Consider the following 13,536-nt stretch of genomic DNA (forward strand, 5'->3'; position numbering starts at 1 on the left):
CTCTTTTGACCTCGACTAGATATTGGGCCAGTAATTCCGGTCCCAACGCGTGAGTACGGACGGGGTACTCACGCGTCGGCCCGTTGGAAGTGCCGGATTTCAGCATGCACAGCGCATGCGCGGGAAACCGGCATTTCCTGTCCTCTGAACCAAGGGGTTCAGAGGACGAATGCGTGCGTGCAGGAGTCTGCGTGTGCGCGCTGAAATTCCTTTTTTTCCACAGGTTTGCGCGTGTGTAAGGGCCTCTCCTTTTTACAAATGTAAAAAGGAGACGTAAAGACTTCATTCTTTAAGGTAAGTGGTTTATTACTTAAAATTATAACATTTTTTCCACAGCTTTATTGTTTTTAAGGACTTTACAGTAAGGCAAGTGTAGTTTTAGACCCGATTTTTTTTTAAATTATTTTTTTCAAAAATTTGATTAATTGTTTAAAATAGTTTTTTTAAGTTATTTATAGTTTATTTAATTATTGGGTTGTTTTTTAAAATTTTATTTAAAGTTAAACTAGTCTTTTGGGCGCCCGTACTTTTCATGAGTTTGACAGTTCTTACTATCAAACTCATGAATGAAGTTTCCCCTCCCCTGATTGGCTGCACAGTGCTCACCTGATCCCAGCCGGCATATCGCACTAACTATGCCGCTGGATCAGGCAAGCACATCGCGCCGACATCTGAACTGGGCCAGTGACAGGAATTCTAAGCAGGCCCAGGCTTCAGATGTCGGCGCGCCGGGTGAGTGCACATTGGGGGCTTGCACACGCGGCAAGCCCCCGAACCTAATTTCTGGGCCATTAATGTCTTTCACTCGTGTAATTCTTTGATCTCTCTGAAGGCAACCAAGCAAATACTTGGCGAGGTGAGGCTTGATAAGTATCTTTAAGCTGGTTTATTTCATAATGAGTGAACATACAGAGCAATAGTTACCAGCAGATTCACTTTGTTTAAGTAATACAACCTCAATTCACATAATGGTACAAAATACAGAACATGCCATGGTTTCTCACCTCAGTCGGTCATCTTACTTGATTTAAACAAGTTGGCTTAGAAATTCCTGGGGCCCCGCTCTACTGGTGTAAGTGCGCTGGAGCAGAACGCTCACCCATCCTGGCTCAAGATCAAAGTCTTCATCCCAAATTCGGGGATCATTTGCATAGCTGAAGCAAGCTTCTCAAAGGTGCAGGTGTTTCACAGCTCTCTACACGAGCCAAGAAAAATAACCTCTTTACAACACTAAACTGCATTATTAAGTTTATTTGAAAAAAATAACAAAATAACACAAACACACAAATTGTACAAATAGAATGTTTCTTTCACTTGTGAAGGAAACACCTGTAGCTCACAGTTAGCAACCCACAATGTGCTATGTTTTTGAGTAAGGATTGCCAAATAGGTTAAATACAATTGCAGTGATTTAATGAATTGGTATCTTCACTGATGAAGCAGATTGTTTTGTTCTTTAAATAAGGCTTTTCAGCCTTAATTTGAAATTAGTGGAGTGTTTACCCACTGCTATCGCATTGCTATGTTAATACATGGGTTTGAGATTTGGTTCAAACTGACCCTGTAATTTGCAAAGTGGTAATTAATACTTTGCCAGCCATTATATAATCCCTGCTAAAACTAGGGAAAAAGTCAATGCTAATCAAATCAGACTGAAATATTTTCTGATGCATTTTCACATCACGTTCTTCATCGTATCCTGCCCCTCTCTGATGATGCTGCCTTCTCAAACTGTTGCTGCTCCCCTTTCTCCAATATTGTCCTTAGCTGAGGCTGCCAAAACCAACCTCCCCCAGCCAACAACACTCACTGCTGGACTCCAATTCAATGGCATCAGTGCCTTGTAAGACATCGTCATTTTTTCAGTGTCCTCTATTCAAATCACCAGTAACTGATTTTTAAAATGTCTCTGCATCGTTGCTGGGGTGGAGGGGTGGAATGCCTGGGGGGAGGGAGGTCTCCGATTACGGGGATGGGTTAAGTGGGGACCCTGGATCCAGCAGGTAGGTATAAAGGCACTTACCTCCTGGAACCAGCAGTCCCTTCCTTGCTGTAACTGCCGGGTTTCACGAATTGTGTAAAACCCATCCACATGCGGATAAAAACAAAATTGAGGTTAAAAAAAGAGGTTTTCAGCCTCATTATAATATTTAAATTGATGTCCCGCCCCCCCTAGCAATGTGTTGGTCACCGGCCCCCCGTCCCGCCACCACCCCCGTCCCACCTCTGTTAAAACTGGAAGTGGCTGGATTGGAGGCGGGTTCAGGTCAGGAATCCGATTTATTCCCCCCCACGCTCCAAACACACCTTTTTTTTTTGGTTAAAATTCCCCCCATAGAGAGGCCGAGAAGTTTAGGGAGGTAATTCCGGAGCTGTTAAGTCTGTGTGTCCCAGTTATGCTTATTATAAATCACTGGACACAGACCACAAGAATAACTTTAACAGGTCTTTACTATTCGGAGGTCAGGGCTGAACTGCCCAGTAAATCACTACACAACGCTTATATACCGGTGTGGTCACCACCGGTACTACAGTATACAGTAGCCAAGAGAAAGTAGTACATCTCTTAAGGTAGTTCTCTTAAGGTGGAACAGGTTACATACACCACAGGAGCCAATAGTGGAGTGATTAAAATTGGGGTTGCGCAAGAGCCTAGAATTGGAAGAGCACAGAGATCTTGATGGGTTGTAGGAAGGGAGGAGGTTACGGAGATAGGGAGTGGTGAGGGCATGGAGGGATTTGTAAATAAGGATGAGAATTTTAAAATCGAGGTGTTGCCGGACTAGATTACTGAGCACAGGGGTGGTGGGTGAATGGGACTTGGTGCGAGTTAGGATATGGGCAAGAGAGTATAGGATTCCTTAATTTTATGGAGAGTGGAAGATGGGAACCTGATTAGGAGAGCATTGGAATAATCAAGTCTAGAGGTAACAAAGGCATGGATGAGGGTTTCAGCAGCAGATGAGCTGAGGCAGGGGCAGAGTCGGGCGGTGTTACAGAGATGGAAGTAGGCGGTCTTGGTGATGGAGCGGATATGTGGTTGGAAACTCATCTCATGATCAAATACGACACCAAGGTTGCAAACAGTCTGGTTCAGCCTCAGACAGTTGCCAGGGAGAAGGATGGAATTGGTGGTGAGGGAACAGAGTTTGTGGCGGGGACCGAAGACAATGGCTTCCGTGTTCCCAATATTTAATAGGAGGAAATTTCTGCTCATCCGGCACAGGATGTCAGACAAGCAGTGTGACAAATCAGAGACTGTGGAGGGGCTGAGAGACTGGCAAGTTTCCCATAGATTCAAGGGGCAGTTGATGGGCTGCATGTAGCATGCAAAGTCTCATAAGAGAGTTCTTTCAATTTTGTGAAAGGGAAAGGATTTCATTCTATTAATGTGCAGCAGGTGTGTGACCCCAATCACTTTATTCTGCATGTGAATGCCCACTACCCTGCCGTGACACTTGCATCATTTGCCAATCCACCATACCTTCCCTGATGACTGCCCGCACCACTAGCCTGTCAATGTCCTCCTGCATTATTACTTGAAGTCTGTCATGGCTCCTGATTTGGAGTCATCAGCAAACTTCAATATCATTCTCCTTGCGCCATCTGTCCAAATATTCGTATAAATGGAAAACAGAAAAGCTTCTAGCACAGATCCCTGAAGCACCACACTACCCGCAATCCAAAAATAATCCGGTTTCGTCCTACTCTTTGTTTTCTGTCGCTCTAGCCATCTCTCCAACCATGCAGTTATTTTCGCTTTGCTATCACCTCTGCGATGTGGATTTAAATCCAGCCAAGGCTGATAAAATGAAAATCTCACTGGCTATAACAATCCTACGTTTTGGCACCCTCAATTTTCATGGGCATCTAGTTGAAATTAAATTATAAATCTGAAGCAGATTAGCTGGTGGAGAAAATGGTAAAAAAAAAAATCACTGGTTCACTGGAGGCGTTGCTCTGAAATCGGAGCTGCCGCACATTGTTGGGCAGAGTTGGGGGGAAGATTTCTTCTCTATCTAAACTTGCTATTCTTGACCTGGGAATGTTTGATGCTGACATTTCTTTTGCATGAATTGGAACATTCTGCTTGATCGGCACAATATTCACAAAAAAGGTCAAAGCATTCCTATGTTGCAGCAAGCTTCAAACATAGCTTCAAAGCAGCCACGTTTCACTTCCAGCTTTGAGTAGTTCCAATGGCCCAGTGAAGGCCCAAGGGTTTTAAATGAAATATTTATAAACAAGATAAGTAGCACCAACAAAAGTGCCAACCATAACATCAGTGTGACCACCCTCAAATTCCTGGTCAGTGTTAATCTCTGCCAGTTGAGTGTGTGCCTGTTGATGGCATCCCTTCCACCTTGTGTCTTTGTGACAATGGACTTTTCATAGAATCTTACAGCACAGAAGGAGGCCATTTGGCCCACCTCGCCTCTTTGAAAGAGCTATCCAATTCGTCCCACTCCCCCGCTCTCTCGCCATAGCCCTGCAAATGTTTTCCTTTCTCTGTAGTGAAATGTGCATGCAACCTAACTACCCTGTCAATGACAAACAGAAATATTTAAAATGAAAAGTTGAAATTCAATTTTCTAGGAAAAGGGAACCAGTATTCCTTTTGCAGGTGAGGAACTATTAAGGGATAGTGGGGAGAAATTGGGCATCTTCGCGCCTCCCGTTAGCACCTCCCATTGGCACTACCGGCTTTGCGACCGGGTTCAGCGATAGTACCGGTGCCCGCGAAATTGAGGTGGAAGTTTGCGGCGGCGGTAACCACTAGCACCACAATCTCTTGCGCCCGGAGATCGTGATGTCATCCGGGTGCACAGCGCACCGGTAGCGCCCGAGCTCAGAAATTCACTGAATTCTTGCCTGAGCGCCTGCCATTAGCAACAACAGGCAGAGGAGGTGGTATGCAGTCAGATGAGCGCTGGAGGAGCGCTATATAAAGGTGTCAATTTTGGGGGATATTTTAGTTGGCAAAGAATGCTGCCTTGTCAGTTTGACAAAAGCAAACAGGCGTTTTGAGCGATTTGAGCATTCTCAACCTGAAGGAATATTCTGGCTGAGAAAACTTTATCATTTTCATTTGGGTTACATTTGATAGTGCAACATTTCCATCATTTAATGGGGGCTGTACTGGCACTGGACCTCACCCTCCAGCATCACAGTCAGAGACAGCGGAGGCAGAGAGAAAGATTGCAAAATGTGGCCAGAGGCAGGAGGGCCAACAGGTCTCTCAACAGGAGGCCTTACCCTCCCAGGGTATTCTGGCAGCATTTCTCCTACATCAATCTCACTGAGGAACAGTGTCTTAGAAGGCTCCGCTTCACCAAGGATGTGGTCACAGATCTCTGCGACCTCCTGCAGCCAGACCTCGAGCCTCACATCAGGAGCACCATGTCTCTCTCAGTGGCAGTCAAGGTCACCGTCGCCCTCAATTTCTACGCCAGTGGATCCTTCCATTGTGCAACAGGAGATGTATCTAACATCTCGCAGTTCACCGTCCATTGCTGCATCTGTGAGGTCACAGATGCTCTCTACGGAAGGAGAAGGGACTACATTTCCTTCCCCATCACAGAGAGAAGCAGCGCAAACATGCATGTGGCTTTGCCAGGATAGCAGGCTTCCCCATGGTGGAGGGCGCCATTGACTGCACCCACATCGCTTTGCAGACACCTCATAACAATCCTGAGGTATTCCGTAACCAAAAAGGCTGCCACTCACTTAATGTGCAGTTGGTGTGTGACCACACAAAGCGCATCCTCACCATCAATGCCCGCTATTCTGGCAGCAGCCACAATGCCTTCACCCTGCACCAGGCTGGTGTGCCAGCTCTGTTCTAGCCCCCATATCAAGCTAATGGATGGCTGCTGGGAGACAAGGGCTATCCACTTTCCACCTGGCTCATGACTCCCCTCCGCAACCCCAGCACTCGTGCCCAACACTCATACAATGAGAGACATGCTGCCACCAGGAACATCATTGAGCAGACCATCGGAGTGCTCAAGCAATGGTTCCACTGCCTTGACCGTTCGGGAGGAGCCCTCCAGTACTCGGCTGAGCGGGTGTCCCTTTTTGTCGTCATCTGCTGCATGCTGCACAACTTGGCCATCATGAGGGCCCAGCCATTGCCACCAGGCATAGCTGCAGCACCTCATAAGAACATAAGAAATAGGAGCAGGAGTAGGCCAATTGGCCCTTCGGGCCTGCTCCGCCATTCAACAAGATCATGTAAAAGAATACAAATGCTTACTCTGGGAGTTGAAGCGTGGCCATGCTGATGTAATGGTTGTTGTCTGTTCCTTTGATATTTTCCTTCCTCCTCTGTAAAGCACATTAGGACATTTACTATGTTAAAGATTGTATATAAATGCAAATTGTTTTTAAAAACAAAACAACTCTCCAAATTTTAAGTAACAGTGAATTTCTGTAATCTCCCACTTACCTCCCAAGCTTCCACTCTCCTCCTGCTCTGAAAGTGATGACTCATTCTGTAGTACAGTTCCACAGATGCCACTGCCATCCAAGGCTTCACCCACAGGGCAATTCTACATGTGAGAATCTTGATAGCATTGAGTGTCAACAGGCTATTCATGTGTGAAGGGTATCACAGTCAAATCTGACCCTGTGCTCACCCAATGTCCACACATGCGCATTCTCCAGCATGGATCATTGGATAGCAATAAGGAACACATACCCTGGCTGTTTTTGGCCCTCTCTAGTGTAGTGGTCAATTGTTGTGTCTAACTACCACCTCAGCTGAGGCCAACTAGCTCAGCACAGATGGGAGATCAAACCTGGGAGTTGAACCATCAAGCCCATCCCTTCCACAGTTCCCCATCATGGGCCGTTCCCCTCCTGTTTAATCTCCCAAAATGATGTTTTTGTTGTAAATATTCCGTGATTACCAAAGGTAACTCCAGAACATTCTCCCATGCTCACATCAACCCTAGCCTACTGTCTCTCATAGACAATACTCTATCTCCAGCCTCAGTGGCAGAGGATCATCCTGCCCTGAGGAACATTTGATCATCTTAGTCCATAGGGTAAAATTTGCAAGGTCACTTGTTGGAAAAGCAGAAAACACTGCACAAATGAGTACAAAAGGTAATTTTCATGATGCAGTTTACTTACAATGAGCAGTCCTATGCATTGCCATTTATGACAGTACACTTAGGCACATATATTGCTGCTGATGGTGCTTACTGGAGACTTTCCTTTGTATTCTTCCATTGAAATATTAATTCTTAAGTGCAGGAAGGAGTCCAGAGAAAGCACTCTCTGCATAATTGCAAGCACCTCTGTATGATTATGACATTTTCAGAAATCATTCTTTGTTTGGTAAAGTGTTTTTTCTTCAGAATAATTTCCTCTCCTGGCCTGATAAGGATAAATACAAATGAGGAAGGCCACTCAGCCTGTCTAGTAACCTATGATTTCCCCTGATCACAGTATCTAACTTCCTCTTGAATGACTCCAGAATTAACTCTATTGAAAGTACTGCCTGCGTGCGGGGGTGCAGTTCCACAGGTGGCACGTACCCCTTGATACCTTGCCCATTATTTGTGATTGAGCCTTGACAGATCAACAGAAGGTTATCAAGGCAAAATAGATATAAGATTAAATGTAAAAGATTTAGGATAGAGAGTAAGAGAATTTTTTTTCCCAAGGGGTTCTGAGGCGGTGAAATTCACTATCAGAGTTAGTGACCATGTCAACATTAAAGGTAAGTGGTTGAAGGAAAGGGGATTAATGGAATATTGCTATAATTTCTATACAATTCTATGTAGTCACAGCCAAGCTCATTCCTGTCCTCACCCAATAGCCACACACATGTACTTGCAGCAGATACAAAAGCAAAATACTGCGGATGCTGGAATTTTGAAATAAAAACAGAAAATGCTGGAAACACTCAGCAGGTCAGGCAGCATCTGTAGAGAGAGAAACAGAGTTAAAGTTTCAGGTCGATGACCCTTCGTCAGAACTTCATCAGCAGGCTTGCTGAATAGCTATCAGAAGCAGTAACCTTGGCCAGACCACCCCTCCCTAATCTAGGAGAACTGAGCCTATTGTAGTGCCAATACTACAAGTCTGGTTGAACAGACCAGGGATCAAACCTGGAAATTTGCAAGTCTGTATGCTTCAGCTTACACATTGCAATTATCTGCTGTTTAATAGTCAAAAGTCCCTTGACATTGGCAGAGATTGTTGTTGTAGGAATTAAACAAGCGGGGTTGGGGTTATGGTTATTGTCTCTGGCCAGTCAGAAGCCTCTGAGCTGCTCCAGGGGCCCCCGTGCGGTTTCGAAGCGCTCCCCTATTCCTGGTTCTGACCGCCGGACTTATTCGGTAGCGATGTAGACAGAAAAACATGACTCGCGGTTCGGGTGCAACACAGACCAGTATTTATTGAAACAAAAGAAAGAAACAACTTAAAAATAATCGATACAACACACCTATGCTTGGTACAGCACTTTTGCTTAACACAGTTCATTTATCGTTTACCGCAGCACTCTTTTGCTTAGTGGCTTTACTTAAATACAGCACCTTTAACTAGTGCAACACACCTTTAATACAGTACACTTTGCTCACTACAGCACCTCTGCTTAGTGGCTTTTACTTAAATACGGCACTTTAATACAGCTGCTTAGTGTCCACTGAAGCACCTTTCTGCTTAGCGCAACACTGTTACTCAAATACAGCACTTTACTTCTTACAAATCACTTAATGTTCACTACAGCACTTCCCTGCTTAGTGCAACACTTCTATTTAAATACAGCACTTTTAATTCAGAACTCAGTGTTCACTACAGCACGTCTCTGCTAGTGCAACACTGTTACTCAAATACAGCACTTTACTTCTTACAAATCACTTGATGTTCACTACAGCACTTCCCTGCTTAGTGCAACACTTCTATTTAAATACAGCACTTTACTTCTTACAAATCACTTAATGTTCACTACAGCACTTCCCTGCTTAGTGCAACACTTTTATTTGAATACAGCACTTTTAATACAGAACTCAGTGTTCACTACAGCACTTCTCTGCTAGTGCAACACTGTTATTTAAATAGGGGAGGAGAAAACGGACACAACGAGGGAAAATTGACTAAAATGACAGTTCTAACAAAATTCCCCTTAATTCCCACCCCATACCTATTCTAAGTTGCCTTGTAATGGGCCAGAAAATTATATGCTCACCAATGTACGCCTGACCCGTGCCCTTGCGGTTTATGATCTTCATTGCCCTGAAGTAGAAAATACCCCAGTATTTAAAAGTAAACTGCTGGTATTCCACTCCTTTAGGCAGGCTTCTGAGCTGTTCTTCTGTAGGCAGAGCACGGAGGCGAGGCAGCAGAGAGAGAGAGAGAGATGGCTTCTTGAGAAGCTATCTTATACCACAATTGGGGCCGAAACCTTCCCGCCCAAGTAGCCATTTCTGTCAATTGTCTCTGCAGGGAGGGGAACTCCCTGAACTGCCTTTGATTGGCAGTTTAGTCAGCCATCTTTGACCTTCCCTTTTCATATGTCCACAGTCTGTGTCCTGACACAAGGTCGGGCAGCCATCTTTGATTACCCCTTTTTCACAGACACACACAAGCTGCCTTTTCAATGTCTTTTGTCTTCTGCCACGAGGTCTGATGGCCATTTTGATCCCTGGATTTTAAAGGTATAATTCCCAAGTATTCTTTAATCAAAATTCAATCTTTGGAACTGTAGGAAATTTTGAAATTATTGTGAAATCCTTACATTGTCGATACTGGCCCTAACAGTGGGTTTACAATGGCAGAAACTCGGTGATGTATGACTTGGTAATAAGCCAGCAACTATGGACCATCTACTCCACTGACAACTTCTATCTGTGTCCTGTAATGCTAATGACCTAGCCATATACAATGATAATGGCAAGGCATGTGTGGCGTTGTGGCAGGGAAGATTGTGAAGATACAGGGGTAGATTTTCCCGAACCTGTCGGGAAGAAGGCGGGACTTCAACTTTCGGGTTTTTGACCCGCCTACATCGACGTCCGGCCAATCCACGCAACGTTCCCTTGATTGACCTTGTTGAGCCCGTCCAGTGGGCTCAGCAGGCCAATTAAGGGCCACCTGGCAACAGGTGACGTCACAGACTGCAATTTCATCTGTCAAGATTTCTTGACAGATGAAATATCAGTGCTTCACAGCTGTTTGAAGCTGTGAAACACTGACAGTTTGAGTTCTAACATGAGTCCTTCTGCACAGACTCAGATAGAACTCTCAGCAGCACTCAAAGCTGAAGGCTGTCACTTTTCACAGATCGCAGCCGTTCAGCTTTAAGTTCTGGCTGAGTGATGGGCTCCCGACGGCTACAGGAAGAAAGGCTGTTAAGGTAAGTACAGGTAAGTAAAAGTTCTTTGCACACTTTCGACACACCAAACACACTTACCTTTGCACTCACCCATCACTCACCTGAGCACTGACATCGCGATCCCTCCAACTCCTTCAACCTGACGGCCCACCTGCTCAACCTGGCATGGTTTGGAGCTGTCGGGAATCCCACACGAAACCCCTCAAAATAGGGATTAGGCTAAAAACTGCCTGTTAACTGAGTAAGCCCCCAAAGTGCGGACCAAGTGATATACAAGGTCGACATCTCCGGCTTGTTGAAAGAAAGACAGACCCAATAATTGAAGTCAAAATGGTTTATTCAGGCCTGGGGAGAACTTGTTGCATCCCTACGCAAGACCAAAACTCCAATGAGCCTCTCAAAGTCCACACAATTATACAAAAATTAAGGCCCTGCCCTAGGGGCGGGGGTAAGCTTATCAGCATATACAGAGTTATAGCTAAATTGCAATTATAAAACCGTGACATTTCTTCTTCCTGCCACCCCCAAATCCCACATTCCAGTTATCAATTGGCCCCATCATGTCCTGTGACTATGGGCCTCATTTTAATTGCTTTACAACCATCTAATTGCCCGTAGCCAGGTGGTGTTGTTCGTTACATGTTTCCTTAAGATAACAGTCCTTGTTAAGGCATGCAAAGCACAGATTTTGGCCTCGTCTCGGGTTACTCCTGCAAAGCAAGCACATCCTAATTAGTCCCACCATACTTTGAGGAATGCAACCCTGTTGTAATTTATAACAAACGACTTCTTCCTGTGTTATCTTGTGTATCTGCCGCCTCGCCTGGCTGACCAGACATCCTCTCTAATCTTTCCACGAGTTGCTCTGCAGTTTAATCTCTCAGCAGTTGAAGTCACCTAATCATGTTTTTAAAACTTAGTTGGGTAAATGCAATATACAGACCTCTATATCGTTTAACTCAGAGTATGAATTAACCCATTACCTCCACCTTGTACATTGGTGTTGTAATTGAATCCTGGTTGTCTTGCCCTGTTATGTCCAATTTTAATATCTTATTTCAGTCCCCCCTTTTGACCTTTTGGACAATTGTTCCAATATACGTCAACATGTATTTCCACTTCCTGGTGTCTGCCAGAGCGTGCACTCCCTGGCCTTCTACCAGTCTAGGTTATACATGTGTATATATCCTATCAATCTGGAGGGCGACTTCCCCCCACACGGTATGGTGGTCTTTCCTTTATGGTGGTCTTTCCTTTCTGCATTCCTTCCGGTGTAACCATTCCCGGGGCCCCTTAGACCCTGCATTAATGGTTTAGGCTTTCCGCTCAAGCTTGTCTCTCATTCCCGTGTTGGGTGTGTGACGTGCCAATTCGAGACTGTCATCACTCACCAATCCTCATTCACCACCCTCCTTCTACCACCCTCCTTCTGCCACCCCCGTCTTACGGTTGGCTGGCCCGGTCATAAATTACCATGCCCAATTAATCCCTTGTAATTTCAGGGCTTCCTATCACGTCTTACACCATTTGCCTTGGAGAGGCGGGGGAGTTTTCCATACTTAACTTCTCTACCTGCCTCTCCTTAGGTTTGACTTCTTTCACGGCACCAATTTCGGCTTTACTCATTCTGGTGCAGAGGCACTGGAGCAGCAAAAATACACAATATGTCATAATAACAATCATGAGGAATATCATTATGCCTTGTATCACTGAGGCGTCCAACGCCCCCGACCATCCTAATCCCCAATTATCAAAATAGGAAGAGGTGGGGGAGTTTCCTCTAATGTTGTACTAATGTCTTTTTGTTGTTTCTTTAAGTCTTCTTCTATTTTATGATAATACTTTAAAATTTCCTTCGTTTCCTGCCGTAATTTCTTCCAAGCTTCCTCTTCCTCTAACTTAGGAATTGCCTTGGGCTCTGGTATGACATAAGTGTCAACCTTTTTATTAAGTCCCATATTATCAAGTGACCAGGTTTTCCTATCTGTGTAGGTATCTTTAGACCAAAACAAAGGTTTGGTTGGGGAATGGGACAAGTCATATCTTGATATTCATATTTCTGTTCAATTGTGGTGACACAAAATGCCCCGTTGTTCCTTGGTGTTACCCATGTCTGGTGTATCCCCCTTGGGTGTACCTCGAGGGTGCAATTGGTGATTTCTGTAAATCCGCACTCGGATGTGTCTCCCTCGGTGGGGGGAGTGTGTGTGTACCCATGTCCTTCCCTTGTGGTGGCACCTGTCCATTACCACCCCCCTTAAGGTTCCATTCTTCTGTTTATTATCTTCATCCCTTTCCCAAAGTGCCTGGGTAGGGACATCATGATATTTAACCCAACTCTCCCTTTGTACCTCTCCTATATTAATCACGTTGTATAGGGGCTGTCCCTCTTCTGGGAGTTGTGGGATGGCCAGTACAAAGCCAATCATCTTAGTCCATGGGGTCAGACAATTGCCTGCCCGGTATACTTGTCCCATTTTACGCCCCTTGCATAGGCTTTTATTTGTGTCTATCCAAGGTTCCAGATCCTCATTAGTAATCCAATCAGGCATCTGTCCATTATTTATTTGCCTCATGTTATGCTGAGCATTCGACAATAGCCATGAGCCATACATGGCACATATTAGTTCCTTATCGGTTTGGCGAGAAGCATTATCAAGTCGATCAATAATTGTATTGATTGTTTCTGCATGGGGGCTACTATCTCTTCCACCCCCAACAATTGCATTATTGTTTGTTTCCCTGCCAGTGTCAATTGCTGGCTATTTCCGGTAGCTTGTTTTAGTAACTTCTCTATTTTTGCTCGTAGTTCTTCTACTCCTTTGTTTACTCCTTCTATGTCCAAGCTATTAACTGTTGCTAACCTGGCCACATACCCTGCTCCAGCCATTTCCAATACTCCCCGTTTCTTACATCTTTGTAAGATAGATTTTCCCTGTGGACCCTCTAATTGTTTTACCCACAGGGAGTTCCATATTTGTTTTGTATCTCAAAAGTACTCATATTTATGGCAAGCTTAATAACTCTATGTGCCACACTAAAATACACCTCATCCTGTGTTCTCCTTATTACTAATCCCCCTCGACAATGGCAATACTTATGTTCATCCCTAGGATCAAGGTGAGGATGCTCCACCTCATTCCGGACATCCAGTGTTCCTGTAATTACAAAAAGGGGGCTGGTCGTCA

Source organism: Somniosus microcephalus, chromosome 7 (assembly GCF_052327205.1).
Source record: "Somniosus microcephalus isolate GS21.2 chromosome 7, FLI_Smic_1.0, whole genome shotgun sequence".
Classification (NCBI taxonomy): Eukaryota; Metazoa; Chordata; class Chondrichthyes; order Squaliformes; family Somniosidae; genus Somniosus; species Somniosus microcephalus.